Source organism: Bufo bufo, chromosome 3 (assembly GCF_905171765.1).
Source record: "Bufo bufo chromosome 3, aBufBuf1.1, whole genome shotgun sequence".
In the NCBI taxonomy this organism is placed as follows: Eukaryota; Metazoa; Chordata; class Amphibia; order Anura; family Bufonidae; genus Bufo; species Bufo bufo.
The window spans coordinates 270,856,063-270,871,818 of record NC_053391.1 but is presented as its reverse complement, the minus strand read 5'-3'; the positions used below and the strand labels follow the sequence as shown (position 1 = coordinate 270,871,818).

The 15,756-nt window shown below is 47.9% G+C and overlaps 1 long non-coding RNA gene across 1 annotated transcript; it reads right to left on the bottom strand.

The window, feature by feature from the left end:
• Window positions 1-1,348: 1,348 nt before the first annotated feature.
• Window positions 1,349-15,227, bottom strand: LOC120995128. Its single transcript, XR_005777535.1, has 3 exons — window positions 15,191-15,227; window positions 14,165-14,338; window positions 1,349-1,774 (listed from the first exon to the last, which is right to left on the bottom strand). It is a non-coding gene; the product is annotated as an uncharacterized LOC120995128 (long non-coding RNA).
• Between the last annotated feature and the right edge of the window lie 529 nt (window positions 15,228-15,756).

Here is a 15,756-nt window from a genome sequence, read left to right as displayed (position 1 = left end):
GTAATGTCCGTCACTGGACCTCAGAGTCTTTATTGTGAGTGAGGGGACAGGTGCCCTGTGGTGATACAGGGAGAGGTTTGACTTACCCTCACAACACCATTTACCAGGCCAGTCCGCAGCAATCTCTTTTCACTGGATTCACCAGACGTCTGGACTCAGTGCTTGTCTTTGCCAGCGGTCCCTCTCTCAGCAGGTGTGATCTTGGGTGAAGTAAGTTCTCTTGTTCAAGTTCTATCTCTGTGCTGCAGTCTCTCAATGCCAGACCCATGTCCTCTCTCTGGCTGAGCAAATCGTAGCTTCCAGAAACTTTTCCAGGACCTTCCTCTTTAGAGCTGTGCAGCCCACGTCGTTTTAGGACCTGCGATGATGTCACTAACCATGTGACTCCTTTCAGCCAGTCATGTGATAAATGCTCAATGTCTTATTAACAGCATACTGAGTCCATCTACTGGGCATTTCAGATAACGCAGCCGGTGTAACTTCACAGGGTTACACATGTATCAGTGGATCCGTAAAAATCATACGGACATCTGAATGCAGCCTTACAGGGGGGTGATCAATGACAGGGGGGTGATCAGGGAGTCTATATGGGGTGATCACCCCCGTCATTGATCACCCCCCTGTAAGGCTGCATTCAGATGTCCGTATGCGTTTTGCGGATCCGATCCATGTATCAGTGGATCCGTAAAAATCATACGGACATCTGAATGCAGCCTTACAGGGGGGTGATCAATGACAGGGGGGTGATCAGGGAGTCTATATGGGGTGATCACCCCCGTCATTGATCACCCCCCTGTAAGGCTGCATTCAGATGTCCGTATGCGTTTTGCGGATCCGATCCATGTATCAGTGGATCCGTAAAAATCATACGGACGTCTGAATGGAGCCTTACAGGGGGGTGATCAATGACAGGGGGGTGATCAGGGAGTCTATATGGGGTGATCAGGGGTTAATAAGGGGTTAATAAGTGACAGGGGGGGTGTAGTGTAGTGTGGTGCTTGGTGCTACTTATTACTGAGCTACCTGTGTCCTCTGGTGGTCGATCCAAACAAAAGGGACCACCAGAGGACCAGGTAGCAGGTATATTAGACGCTGTTATCAAAACAGCGTCTAATATACCTGTTAGGGGTTAAAAAAATTGCATCTCCAGCCTGCCAGCGAACGATCGCCGCTGGCAGGCTGGAGATCCACTCGCTTACCTTCCGATCCTGTGAACGCGTGCGCCTGTGTGCGTGCGTTCACAGTAAATCTCGCGTCTCGCGAGATGACGCACGGATGCGTCCAGGAGGAATGAATCAACCACCTTCCGGACACATCCGTGCTTTAGGCGGTCCGGAGGTGGTTAAATACTGTGAGAATGACAGCTTTTTAAAGGTTTCTCATTGAAGTCAATAGGGAAAATCTGATTGGTTGTTTGTGGCTCCGCCCACTTTTTAGCATCCCCAAAATGAGATATACATTGTCACAGTCCTCCAGTGACCAACTGTGCCAAGTTTGAGAACCCTGCCATTAACACTCTAAGAGCAGCGGCAGTTAGAATTTTTCCCATTTTAACAAATGGCTGAAATTTGATTGGCCGTTGTATACACCGCCCACTTTTTATAAATTTTTGACCCGAGTCACCCAATGACCTACGGTGCCAAGTTTGGGTATTCTGGCTTAAGTACTGTGAGAAAGACAGCAATTTAAAGGTTTCTCATTGAAGTCAATAGGGAAAATCTGATTTGTTGTTGTTGGCTCCGCCCACTTTTTATATTTTTGAAGCCAAAGTAATCTATGACGTGATTTCTGATATTTGAAGCCCCTGACATCAATAATGGCAGCATTTTTCAATTTTCCCATTGAAATCAATCAAATAAATCTGATTGGTTGTTTTTAGCCCCGCCCACTTTTCAGAATTTTAATCCTAATCCTAAATTGTCCAACTGTACCAAGTTTGGGGACCCTGCCATTAACAGTGTAAGATCAGCGGCAGTTTCAAATTTCTCCATTAAAACAACTGATTAAAATTTGATTGGCCGTTGTAGACTCCGCCCACTTTTTTAAATAAATTTTAGCCTTTGTCACACACTGACCCACCCTGCCGAGTTTGGGTGCTGTGGCTTCCTGCTTGCATCACTTCCTGTCAGCTTACCAGTGTGACATCATCCCAGGTCCTGGAAGGTGAGAGCTGCAGGAGAGGCCAACGGTGTTTGCTGGGGGGAGCGCTGCCCTTTCCCCAGGGGGTATGGACACCCGGGCTGCGGCCGTCCGGCGTTCTATATCGGGCGGCCGCAACAGTGGCACGGCGATGGAAGGAATCGCAATGGATCTGACACAGGATACGCCTGCACCTGTGGTGTATGAAGTGGAGGTGGAAATTGAAGGCACAGAGAGACCATGCAGTCCTGAGACATTGGACACAGCATCTGAAGGTATGCAACGATCGGGGGTAGTGTCGCAGCCAGGAGGAGGTAAGCGACATGGGACCTTTGCGAACATTTTGCAATCCAGCGCCCCAGAGAGGAGCGCAGTGGGAAGGATTGGCCCAGAGACCCGTCTCTCGGGGAAGACCCGGGGAAATATTAAAAAGGGCAGGAGCTTGGACTCGACCCTTGACCAGGCCCGCGTCCATGTGGTTAAGCCCTGTAATGGAAAAATGTCCACTGCTGAACAAGTGGTGGGCACGGATAAAAAAGGTTTTGCTGCTGAACAAGCAGCGCGGAGGGTGGCTGGCCCTAAAGTGCCAATGGACAAGCAGATGGGAAAGATGCCTGTAAAGGAGTCTAGGAATGTGATTTCCAGGATCAGTGGAGCAAGTATATCTCGCCCTGGAGAGTCTGGTTTGTCTCACCTAGGTGGGGCTGGTGTGGATATGACCAAGGTGATCCGCAACTGGGGTGTGCAAGGCCCCACAGATACTGCAGACATTTTTGCTTCAAGAGTGTTTTTTTATTTAAAGCTATATAATGAAATTAAAAAAGACTTGAGAAAAGTTAAATTGGAACAAAAAAATATGAAGCTACAGGAGGGCTTATTGCCTAAGCGTAAAAAAAACTTTTCTCTCCTCTAAGATGGATAAGCTAGAGGAGGAGATAATGATACTGGAAGAAAAGAAACTGGCAATAAAAATGTAAGCCAGAGAGAGGACATGTGTCTGGCATCGAGAGACTGCAGCACAGAGATAGAACCTGCTGAGAGAACTTGCTTCACCCAAGATCACACCTGCTGAGAGAGGGACCGCTGGCAAAGACAAGCACTGAGTCCAGACGTCTGGTGAATCCAGTGAGAGGAGATTGCTGCTGACTGACCTGGTTAATGGTGTTGTGAGGGTAAGTCAAACCTCTCCCTGCATCACCACAGGGCACCTGTCCCCTCACTCACAGTAAAGACTCTGAGGTCCAGTGACGGACATTACACAGCTCAGGCTGCTTCAGTGACCCTGCGGAGCAGGACTTATAAGGGCCCCAACTCTCCTATGTGCACCAACGGCCACTAGGGCGAAGATAAGGGGGTGGGACGCAGGTGTGCTGGTGGGTGGGTGAGGAAAAATACACATTGTATTGTTATCTGTGTTACTCTATTGTATTTTCCTATGTATGTTGGTTCATTTGCTACGTGCTATATAAAGTTAGTTCCAGTTAGGCTGTGTCAGTCTCATTGTACCAAGTATGTTCCCAGTGGGACCCCACATCCCTACCCCGGATGCCCCACTGGGTGGAGGCACTGCCGCAGACATGTACCCCAGTTCCCAGATAGCGGAGGCTCAGGATCCGCCTGTCAGGCATAGTGAGTTAACTAGGTTTAGGGACCCCAAAGACACTAGGGGCGCCCTCAAACCCCCGTTACAGAAAAAAATGGCGGTCCATTTATGGAAAAATTCCAAAATGATAAACTGTTTAAAAACATGTCACATGCTGAGTCTGGCTCTCCTGGTCCATCAGGGCTGCAGATCAGGAGCCCGGGAAAAAAAGTAGTGGCCAAAAATTCTGGCCAGGACTCCTTGCCAGCAGGGCAGGGGGAACCCTCTTGGAGTCAGGGAGCAGCCTCCGGGGATGAAGGTGAGTCTGGTGGTTTGATATTGCAGAGCATCAGGCAGCTGGAATCCCCGGTAGGTAGGTTCTAGTTTGGAGATGAGGAGATACCTGAAGAAGAGAAAGTAAAGGGAAAAAAAAATAGAACCAAAGTTGTGGAGAGAGAGGTGTTGGTGTATGGCCCTTCAAACACTTCAAAATCCGCTGCTGAGCCCAGCCCAGCTCCTGATGTGGAGCTAGGTTGTACAGAGCGGGAGAATATGGCTGCGGACAAGGTAAAGACGGACGAGGTGAGGGCGGACAAGGTCGCGAAAAGGGCGGACAAGGTGGCTCCTTCTGCGGTAGAGGGGGTGGTGGTGCCTGCAAAGGCACCACTAAGGTCAGGAGGGGAGAGCCCGGCCAGTCTAGGGGGAGTGAGTGGTGGTTCCCGGGGTAAAAGTGATAAGCATGTAGTGAAAAGTGGAGTGAACGAGGCAAAAAGAGGTATGAAAGAAGGGGAGAATGGAGTCAGTAATGCAGGACCAAGTGTGGATGCAAGTGGGAATACAAAAGTAAGTGGAAATTATGTAAGTGGGAATGTTGTAGGCGGTGAAAATGTGGATATGGAAGAATATGATGAAAGGATTTTGACTGCTGAGGATATGGAGAAATTGAGAAAAGAGGAGGAGGAGGAAGAAAGGGTGAAACAGGGAAAAAATGCAAAACTTACGTTTTCAAATATCGTTCAGCAGGGAACAAGGGACTCTTTGCCCACAGGATCTGGCAAGGGTAACTTGCAACGGCACCTCTTGGGGGCCTTGAAAGAGGGTGCGGAGACCTTCATACAAGTAGAGGGTGAATCGGTTGACCTGTCTTTCTGGATGGAGAGACACGGGCTGAGAATCTTCAGAAGGGGGGTGAGACCGTCTGGACTCACCCCACACCCGGGGGGGACCGTAGGAATGTGGCCCGTCTGTTTTGGAAAGGTAAGGAAGCAACACCTTCCAGGAAGACTGTTGTGGAGCTTTTCCTGCAGATGGGTTTTGAGGCGAAAGACATCTATGCCCTCATCCGTCCCTACGGGACCAAGTTCTTTGATGTTAGCTTTGTCCGACCAGAGGGGCTTGAGCTCTTCTGGTCCAGATATGAGCTGATAAAGAGCACCCCGGAGTGGCAGGGTTTTGCCGTCCAGGCTATCACCCGCCAGAACAAGGTGAAGAAAGTGACTGTGTTAACTTGTAATGAGTCTCTTTCTAGTGTAGACATAGTGACCTGGCTGGGTCGCTACGGTGAAGTGGGCTACCCAGCCAAGGTCCTGAATGAGCACAGTATTTGGTCAGGGGCCTGGACCTTTAACGTGATGTTGAGGGCCCAGGGAAATTCTGTTACCCATATCCCCTCCTCAGCCTTCATAGGGAGGGATCGGATAATTGTTTTTTACCAGGGGCAGCCAAAGGTCTGCCACAGGTGCGGCGAACCCACACACTTCAGTGCACAATGTAAGACCCAGAGGTGCGTGAGGTGTGGAGGGAGTGACCATCTTGCCGCAACCTGTCGGAAGATCAGGTGTAACCTGTGTGGAGACCTGGGTCACCCGTTTAGTCGCTGTCCGCTTGCCTTTGCCAACCAGGCTCAGGGACAGGCTCAGAACCAGGCAGATACTAGCCGCAAGGCTGAGCCTGCAGTTGGTGAAGAGTCTGCTGCCGGGACTGGGCAGGCTGGTGAGGGGACAAGTGCCGTGGATCCCAGCACTGGAGGAAGCAAAAAGGATTCCGATAAGGTAAAAAAAATTACGGCAGCTAGGGCCAGGCGGCAGGAACAACGCCGCAAACAGAGGGAGCAGGAGGCAGCTGATCCCTCAACTGGTACTCTAGTTGAGAATCCGGCCAATAGTGGCCAAGATGACAGTGATGATGATGGGAACCCCGGAGTTCATCCCGAAGAGGCCGACCTCTCCGCTGTCTCTGTCTCCTCAGGTGGGGATAGTGTGGATGAGGAGGACAGTGAATGGTTTGTGAGGAGGAGGAACAAGCAGGGTAAGAAGAGAAACAGCAAGAGAGAGGGCAGGAAGGCCTCTCTCGAGTGGGATCCGTCCATCCCACTCTCCCTTGACCAGATACCAAGGAAGGTTTCGGCTGGTGCCCCTCTTGTGGAGGTCTCCAACCGGTATGGCGTCCTAAGCGATACCTCCGAGGCTGGCTTGGCTGAGGGGGAAGCGAGGTATGCAGTGCCGGAGGGTGAGAAGGCCTCCTCGGGGGTTGCCGGGCCCTGCCCTTCAGAGGGGAAACCTTCTGTAGGGGGGGCTAAGTCAGACCCTATGGGCAAAGAGAAATATGATATGGATGTCTCCAAATGCCTGAAAAGGCAGAAAGAAAGTGAGGAGTCAAATGGTTGTGATGGTGAGGGTGGCGGTGGGGTTAAGAAGAAAGCTATCTAGTTCAATCACTTATGATGACGGAACTCACCCTGTTGACGCTAGAAAGCATTAACGTTGTTAGCATTAAGTCAGACGTGGCTCGTTATGTGGCCTTTGAATTTTTCAGCCATTTTGATGCTGATATTTTATTTTTGCAAGAGACCTGGTTGACTTCCACGGAATTGATGGAGAAAGCAAAGAGAGAGTGGAGGCATGGTCCATCTTTCTGGTCTCTTGCGGCCGAACCACGTAGCGGGGTAGCGGTACTTTTTTAAACCGCTGGAAGAGTGGAATGCAGGAAAGTAATTGAACTAGAAATGGGAAGGTGCCTGATCCTGGATGTGCTCATGGGCGGACAAGAGCTGAGGCTCATTAACATCTATGGTCCACAAACTGTGTGGGATCGTAAATGTCTCCTCATGAGGATTAAACCTTACCTTTTTTCCAGCCGTCAGGTGATCTTTGGTGGAGACTTCAACAATGTGACAAGAGTCTGTGATAGGGGAGGCTCCAGAGTCAGGCTGATGGCGTCGTATTGAGTAAGATAGTTGAGGAAGCTAGTCTGGTGGATGCTCATTTAAAGCATAAGCCAGACCACGTGGACTTCACCTTTCATCAAGGTAGCCATAGGTCTAGGATAGATAGGTTTTATTTGAAGGGGGAAGCTGTTTTCTCGGTCTTGGAGACTGAGGAAGTGTTTTTCTCCGATCACTGTTTAATTTGTTTTTCTTTGAATGTTGCAGAGAATGGGCAGAGGTTTGTGGAAGTTGAATTCATCTCTCCGGGAAGATGCGACAATAAGACAATCCTTCGAGGAGTTCTTTCAGGGCCAGGAACCGTTAGTAGACCTCTGCAACAGTAAGTCAGAGTGGTGGGAGATGTTTAAAACAAGGACGGCAAGGTTTTTCCGAGAGCTTTCTTACCTCAGGTGCCAAGACAGAAATAATCTGTACCAGGAACTGAGGAAGAAGCTTGAAAGTCTGGTCTCGACGGGAGATAGCCGTGAGGATATCTCTCATGTGAAGTCCTTGCTTAAGAGGTGTCAGTACGATAGGTACGCATCTTTGGTTGTCGAGAGGGATTTCGGGAAGTACCGCTCGCCCAACCCTTACGGCAACTGTAAGATGTCGGTAAAACGTAAGCTGGTGACAGGCCTGATTGATAGTACAGGATCCCTGAATAGGTCCAAATCAGGGATCCTGGAGGTGGTCAGGTCTTTCTACTCTCACCTCTTGAGTAGGAAAGAACTAGATCGGGACAAGTTTTCAGCTTTCTTGGCTGAAGCTGTTCCCAAGGCAGGAATGGACCCCTCTCTTGACGTTTTGTCTGAACTAATCAGGGAAGAGGAAGTGAGACTGGTCATTGAAGGGCTTAGGGCCAAGAAATCGCCAGGTCCGGATGGCTTAACATCTGAGAGGTACAGGACTTTCAAGGAACAGTTAGTTCCTACTTTGACTGAGGTCTTTAATGAGTGTCTTTCCTCGGGCACTTTACCAAAGTCAATGGGTAAGTCAGCCCTGATTATTCTGTCAAAGGGCAAAGATCCAACCGTGTTGAGAATTGGAGACCTATATTGCTTCTCAATACGGACAGAAAGATCCTGGCAAAAATATTTTTTAATAGATTGGTGAAGTTTGCACCGAGACTTCTTTCAGGGGCTCAGCACTGCACAGTTCCCGGTCCGAGCACTTTTAGTGCCGTTCTCAGTGTCCGAGAGGCCGTGGAGCGGGGCAGGGCGGGACTTTGGAAGGGGTTTCTTTTGACTTTGGATCAGGCTAAAGCTTCTGACCGGGTGAACCACGAGTACCTGTGGTCCGTCCAGGACAGCCCTTCGAGGTGACTTCCGGTGTCTATCAAGGATGTCCCTTAAGCCCCTTGCTGTATGTGTTTGCGATCGATCCCTTCATTAGAAGGGTAGATCATGGACCGTTAGCAGGGGTGGGGATAGAACTTGCGGGGGCAAGGGGGCCGTCTTTGAGGGTGGTAGCGTATGCGGATGATGTCACCATTTTCGCCTCTTCTGGTGAGGAGGTGGGGTGGATGATGTCGGAAGTTATTCAGAGGTTTCTGGGTCTCAGATCAACCTTGATAAATGCGAAACTCTCTGGTTGGGAGAAGGAGATTCTGCTTTTGATCTCCAGGGCACTCTCCCAGAGCCTCAGAAAACTGTCAAAGTTCTCGGCATCAATTTTGGCCAGGATGAGGACTATCATCAGAGAAATTGGGAAGGCAGACTGAAAGTTGTCGGTCAAAAGGTGGACCGCTGGAAGGGTTGGTCTTTGACCCTCAGGGAAAGGGTTCACCTGTGCAAGGCTTATCTGATCCCGGTACTATTGTACTTGGGCACTGTCTGTGTCCTGCCAGGCTCTCTCTGGGCAACGGTCTACAGCCTGTTTTTCCAGATGTTATGGGGAAACAGGCTGAACCTAGTCAAGAGAGATGTCACTTACCGACCAAGGAGACTAGGTGGGTTGGATATGGTCAACCCAGTGGTATTCCTAACGAATACCTTCTTAAAAGCTAACATTTCAATCCTCTGGATGGAGAGGGCTCCTTGGTGGGTGAATTCCTGTAAGGAATGGTTTCGGCCCTTCTTCCAGGAATGGGAGACAGGAGGACGTGTGAAAGACCTACGCTCGTCAAGGCAGAGATATCTCCCGGCTTATGTTGCCCCGGTCTTGAGAATTATAAAGCGATGGGGACTCGGGAGGGGAGAGATAGAGACCAACGATTTTAAGGTCCTGTCTACCTTCTTCCAGCCTCCGTTGGCCTTGAGGGATTGCCCAAGTCGGGATCTAGATGGTGGGTTGACTTTATTAAATTCGGTGAGGATCCCCTTGAAAGTTTGGGATGTGGCTTGGCGCTGCTTCCATGGTAAGCTATATGTAAGGGATATTGTGAAGTGTAGAAACTCTGAGGAAAGGGGTTGTCCCCGGGAGGAGTGCGGTGCTGTGCTGGAAAGTATGGACCATTTCTTGCTTCACTGTCATTTTAATATAGAGGTCTACAAAAAGGTGGGGACTTCCATCGGCTGGCCTAGGCTGGCTGCCCTATCCTATGCAGAGAGGCCTATGGTGCGTTCAAAGACCTAGGTGGACGGGACCGTTGCACTTTATTCCTAGTTAGCAGTGGTCAGGTATCACGAGTTCTAAAGTCCTCCCAGTGGAGACGGTATATAGGAACATCATGGGTGACCTGGATAAAGTGCTCTCTGTTGAGAACGAAAGGTTGGGTGGCCCTAAAGTCTCTCATCTGTGGAGGGGCTTTTGTTTCAGGGTACACTAACCGAGTAACTCTCAGCCCTGGTGGTGGGCTGGCATGACACTATTAGATTTTGTTTTGTTTTATAATGAAGCAGGATGGTTTAAGTCCTTCATTGGGAATGGTCATTGTATTGTTTTGTTACGATTTAAAATAAAAAGTCCTGCCGAGTTTGGGTGCTGTGACTGAAATTCTGTGAGAATGACAGCTTTTTAAAGGTTTCTCATTGAAGTCAAAAGAAAAAATCTGATTGGTTGTTTGGGCCCCCCCCCCCCACTTTTTAGAGTCACTAAAATGTGATAGAAATTTTCAGGTTGACCCCATGACTAAGTGACCCAAGTTTGGCGAATTTAACTTAAAAGCTGTACGAGTGGCAAAAGTTTTAAATTTTCCAATGAAAGTCTATGAGAAAAAAAGGGCTCTTCGGGGGCCGCCCCAGGGGCCCGCAGGGTGGGATCGCTTAACAAAGCACAAGCAACCTATTCGGGTATGTGCCGAACAAGTGTGCAAAGTTTGGTAATTGTACTGCTAAAACTGTTGAAGGAGTAGCTTATAGAAAATTGCTAAATTTTCATTGGTCGTTGCTAGCTCCGCCCACTTTGGGGTGTCCCCCCAAAATTCACAATTTTGTTCGGGGTGACACCAATAATATGTGAGACGAGTTTGGGGAATGTAGCTTCAAAACTGTGCGGGTGAGAGCGACTTGAAAATTTTCCCTGTCAAAGTCTATGGGGAAAAAGTGGCATTTGGGGGCCCGCCACAGGGGCCCAGAGGGTGGGAACGGTTATTAAAGCACAAGCAATGAACTTTGCTATAGGACGAAGAAGTGTGGAAAGTTTGGGGTATGTACCACCAAAACTGTAGGAGGAGTAGCGTTTAGAAAGAGAGGGGGCGCCAATAATAATAATAATAACTAGAAAGTGTCGTTTCTGAAGAAACCACAGGATGTTGGCTTGAAATCTGATTGGCTGTTGGTGGCTCCACCCACATTTTTTTTATTTGAATCCCAGTCCTCCAGTGACCAACTGTGCCAAGTTTGAAGACTGTGCCAATAAAAGTCTAAGAGCAGCGGCAGTTTTAAATTTTCCTATTAAAACAACTGACTAAAATTTGATTGGCAGGTTAAATTTTAACCTTTGTCACACACTGACCCACCCTGCCGAGTTTGGGTGCTGTGGCTTAAATACTGTGAGAATGACAGCTTTTTTAAGGTTTCTCATTGAAGTCAATAGGGAAAATCTGATTGGTTGTTGTAGACTCCGCCCACTTTTTAATGTCCCCAAAATGTGACATAAATTTTCAGGTTTACCCCATGACTAAGTGACCCAAGTTTGGTGACTTTCACTCCGAAGCTGAATGAGTGACAAACGTTTGCATTTTTCCAATAAAACTCTATGGGGAAAAAAAGAGGTTTTCGGGGGCCCGTCCCAGGGGCCCGGAGGGTGGGATCGGTTAACAAAGCACAAGAAAGATACTCGGGTATGTGCCGACCAAGATTGCAAAGTTCGGTATTTATACTCCTAAATCTGTGGGAGGAGTAGCAATTTGAATGTCTCATTAAAGTCAATGGGGAGAATTTGATTGGTTCTGTGTGGCCCCGCCCACATTTTAGGGTCTCCGAAATGTTCTAACAAATTGCGCGTTGACCCCATGACTAAGTGACCCAAGTTTGGTGACTTTAGTTTCAAATCTGTGCGACTGGGAGCGATTTGAAAATTTCCCCTGTCAAAGTCAATGGGAAAAACTTGGATTTTCGGGGCCCGTCCCCGGGGCCCGGTGGGTGGGATCGGTTAACAAAGCACAAGCAAGGTACTAGGGTGGGTGCCAACCAAGTCTACAAAGTTTGGAATTTGTACTCCTAAAAATGCGGGAGGAGTAGCAATTTGAACGTCTCATTACAGTCAATGGGGAGAATTTGATTGGTTCTGTGTGGCCCCGTTCACTTTTTGGGGTCCCCAAAATGTGCCCAAAATTTTCGGGTTGACCCCATGACTAAGTGACCCAAGTTTGGTGACTTTAGCGTCAAAGCCTGGCGAGTGGGAGCGATTTGAAAATGTACCCTGTCAAAGTCTATGGGAAAAAAGGGGGCTTCCGGGGCCCGCCCCGGGGGTGGGATCGCTTACAAAATGCACAAGCAACTCGAGTCGCTATAGGTCGAAGAAGTGTAGAAAGTTTGGGGTATGTAGACCCAAAACTGTAGGAGGAGTAGCGTATAGAAAACGCGGCTAAGAATAATAATAATAAAAATAATAATAAGCTGAAACGCTTTTTGACTATCGAATAACAATATGTTGGCTTTTTCAAGCCAACATAACTAGAAGGTGTCGTTTCTGAAGAAACCACAGGATGTTGGCTTGAAATCTGATTGGCTGTTGGTGGCTCCACCCGAGGGTCGGGTGGTTGCACCTAAAAGTCGGGGTGGGTGCACCTAATCGTCGGGGTGGTTGCACCTAAGGGTCGGAGTGGGAGCACCTAAGGGTCGGGGTGGTTGCACCTAAAAGTCGGGGTGGTTGCACCTAAAAGTCGGGGTGGTTTCACCTAAGGGTCGGGGTGGTTTCACCTAAGGGTCGGGGTGGTTGCACTGAAGGTTCGGGGTGGTTGCACCGAAGGTTCGGGGTGGTTGCACCTAAGGGTTGCACCGAAGGGTCGGGGTGGTTGCACCTAAGGGTCGGGGTGGTTACACCAACTGTGCCAAGTTTGAAGACTGTGCCAATAAAAGTCTAAGAGCAGCGACAGTTTTAAATTTTCCTATTAAAACAGCTGACTAAAATTTGATAGGCCGTTGTAGACTCCGCCCACTTTTTATAAATTTTAACCTTTGTCACACACTGACCCACCCTACCGAGTTTGGGTGCTGTGGCTTAAATACTGTGAGAATGACAGCTTTTTAAAGATTTCTCATTGAAGTCAATAGGGAAAATCTGATTGGTTTGTAGCTCCGCCCACTTTTTAATGTCCCCAAAATGTGACATAAATTTTCAGGTTGACCCCATGACTAAGTGACCCAAGTTTGGTGAGTTTCACTCCGAAGCTGTATGAGTGACAAACGTTTGCATTTTTTCAATAAAACTCTATGGGAAAAAAAGAGGTTTTCGGGGGCCTGCCAAAAAAGAGGTTTTCGGGGGCCCGCCCCAGGGGCCCGGAGGGTGGGATCGGTTAACAAAGCACAAGCAAGATACTCGGGTATGTGCCGACCAAGAGTGCAAAGTTAGGTATTTATACTCCTAAATCTGTGGGAGGAGTAGCAATTTGAACGTCTCATTATAGTCAATGGGGAGAATTTTGATTGGTTCTTTGTGGCCCCGCCCACATTTTAGGGTCTCCGAAATGTTCTAACAAATTGCGCGTTGACCCCATGACTAAGTGACCCAAGTTTGGTGACTTTAGTTTAAAATCTGTGCGACTGGGAGCGATTTGAAAATTTTCCCTGTTAAAGTCAATGGGAAAAACTTGGATTTTGGGGGCCCGTCCCAGGGGCCCGGAGGGTGGGATCGGTTAACAAAACACAAGCAAGGTACTAGGGTGGGTGCCGACCAAGTCTGCAAAGTTTGGAATTTGTACTCCTAAAAATGCGGGAGGAGTAGCAATTTGAATGTCTCATTACAGTCAATGGGGAGATTTTGATTGGTTCTGTGTGGCCCCGCCCACTTTTTGGGGTCCCCGAAATGTGCCAAAAATTTTCGGGTTGACCCCATGACTAAGTGACCCAAGTTTGTTGACTTTAGCGTCAAAGCCTGGCCAGTGGGAGCGATTTGAAAATGTACCCTGTCAAAGTCTATGGGAAAAAAGGGGGCTTCCGGGGCCCGCCACGGGGGCCCCGGGGGTGGGATCGCTTATAAATGCACAAGCAACTCGAGTCGCTATAGGTCGAAGAAGTGTAGAAAGTTTGGGGTATGTAGCCCCAAAACTGTAGGAGGAGTAGCGTATAGAAAACGCGGCTAAGAATAAAAATAATAATAATTAGCTGAAACGCTTTTTGACTATCGAATAACAATATGTTGGCTTTTTCAAGCCAACATAATAATAATAAGCTGAAACGCTTTTTGACTATCGAATAACAAGATGTTGGCTTTTGCAAGCCAACATAATAATAACTAGATGGTGTCGTTTCTGAAGAAACCACAGAATGTTGGCTTGAAATCTGATTGGCTGTTGGTGGCTCCACCCACTTTTTTGAATTTTAATCCCAGTCCTCTAGTGACCAACTGCGCCAAGTTTGAAGACTGTGCCAATAAAAGTCTAAGAGCAGCGGCAGTTTGAATTTTTCCCATTTAAACAAATGGCTGAAATTTGATTGGCCATTGTAGACTCCGCCCACTTTTTATACATTTTTGACCCCAGTCACCCAATGACCTACGGTGCCAAGTTTGGGTGTTCTGGCTTAAATACTGTGAGAATGACAGCAATTTAAATTTTCTCATTAAAGTCAATAGGGAAAATCTGATTGGTTGTTGTTGGCGCCGCCCACTTTTCCTTTTTTTGAAGTGGAAGTAACCTATGACCTGATTTCTTATTTTTGAAGCCCCTGACATCAATAATGGCAGCATTTTTCAATTTTCTGCATTTTTCAATTTTCCCATTGAAAGCAATTAAAGAAATCCGATTGGTTGTTTTTGGCCCCACCCACTTTTCAGAATTTTAATCCTAATCCTAAATTGTCCAACTGTACCTGTAACGGACCGTTTCAGCAGACAAGGGGTTAAAATCCGTTTAGGTGATAAACCCCTTTCTGAGAGACAGGCACAGCTACTGCAGGATACACCAAACTCCCGAACTGGATACAAAGTAGCACTCCAACCTGGAACCTCACGAATAGCTGCTAGCAGACGAACAGGAATCAGCTTACACTCCTGGCAATCAGCCTCTAACAGCATACAGCGGATCCCCCCAATAACGAGACAAGGCTCCGTGTTGAGGGTCAAGCAGTTGTCTGACTGTACTTCACGTACAGCCTCTTTTATTCATAAACCACAAACATAGTACTGCCCACAGGGGTTTGAAATACAACCAATCAGTAATTTACAACACATACAATGTAACTACAGCAACCAATCATTCACGCCCCCAGAGGACCAGAATGAAGACTGTGACATAGGACAAATACAACATATCCCCACAATGCATCATGGTCTCCTCCTCTCTGTCCCGGAGACAACCTGAGGAGCAATCCAATTATCTCTCAAGACAAAGAGAAGTCACCAATACACATGCGCAGACAACAGGACAGACATCACCATTTAAACACACAATGGGACAATGGCACAATAGAAACACACCCAGCATTTTCCTCCCAAGCTGACAAGTTACACTTATTATAAATTGTTACAACTTTGTGAGTTTACATTGGCCATACATATAACTTACATCAATTTAAACAGTATAACTTGGACAAACCTATCCAAAATTCACTTGAATCGGTTCAGGGGTTTAAAAGTTAGTATATGGCCCATAATCCTGGGGCAAGAGGCCAGCAGCCAGGCCTCTCCAAAACCCAGTGGCGAGGTTGGTTTCGCCACAGTACCAAGTTTGGGGACCCTGCCATTAACGGTATAAGATCAGCGGCAGTTTTAAATTAAAACAACTGACTAAAATTTGATTGGCCGTTGTAGACTCCGCCCACTTTTATAAGTTTGGGTGCTGTGGCTTAAATAATGTGAGAATGACAGCTTTTTAAAGGTTTCTCATTGAAGTCAATAGGGAAAGTCTAAATGGTTGTTTGTGGCTAAGCCGATGACGTCACATCTACACCCGGCGCAGGCGCATTGAGGAAGGAGCGGCCGAGCGAGCGTCCGCCTCTCAGTGCGCCTGCGCCGACTGAAGACAGGTAGGGCGCAGGCGCCAGATTTTGAATGCAAACAGGGCCAGCAGAGAGAGATCCCGTCCGCTGGCCCTGTCAATCAACATGCGGAGGGGGCGTCTTTAGGATAGGAGGATGCGGCTGCTACCAGCAAGTAGCCACCCTACTTGCTGGTAGCAAGGTAATTTGCATATTTTCAAAGTAAGTTTTTAACATAATCTGCTGAACCAAAATTATTAATTACAGTATGTATGCATAAATCGCAGTATAGGGATTATAAGTAACCAAAA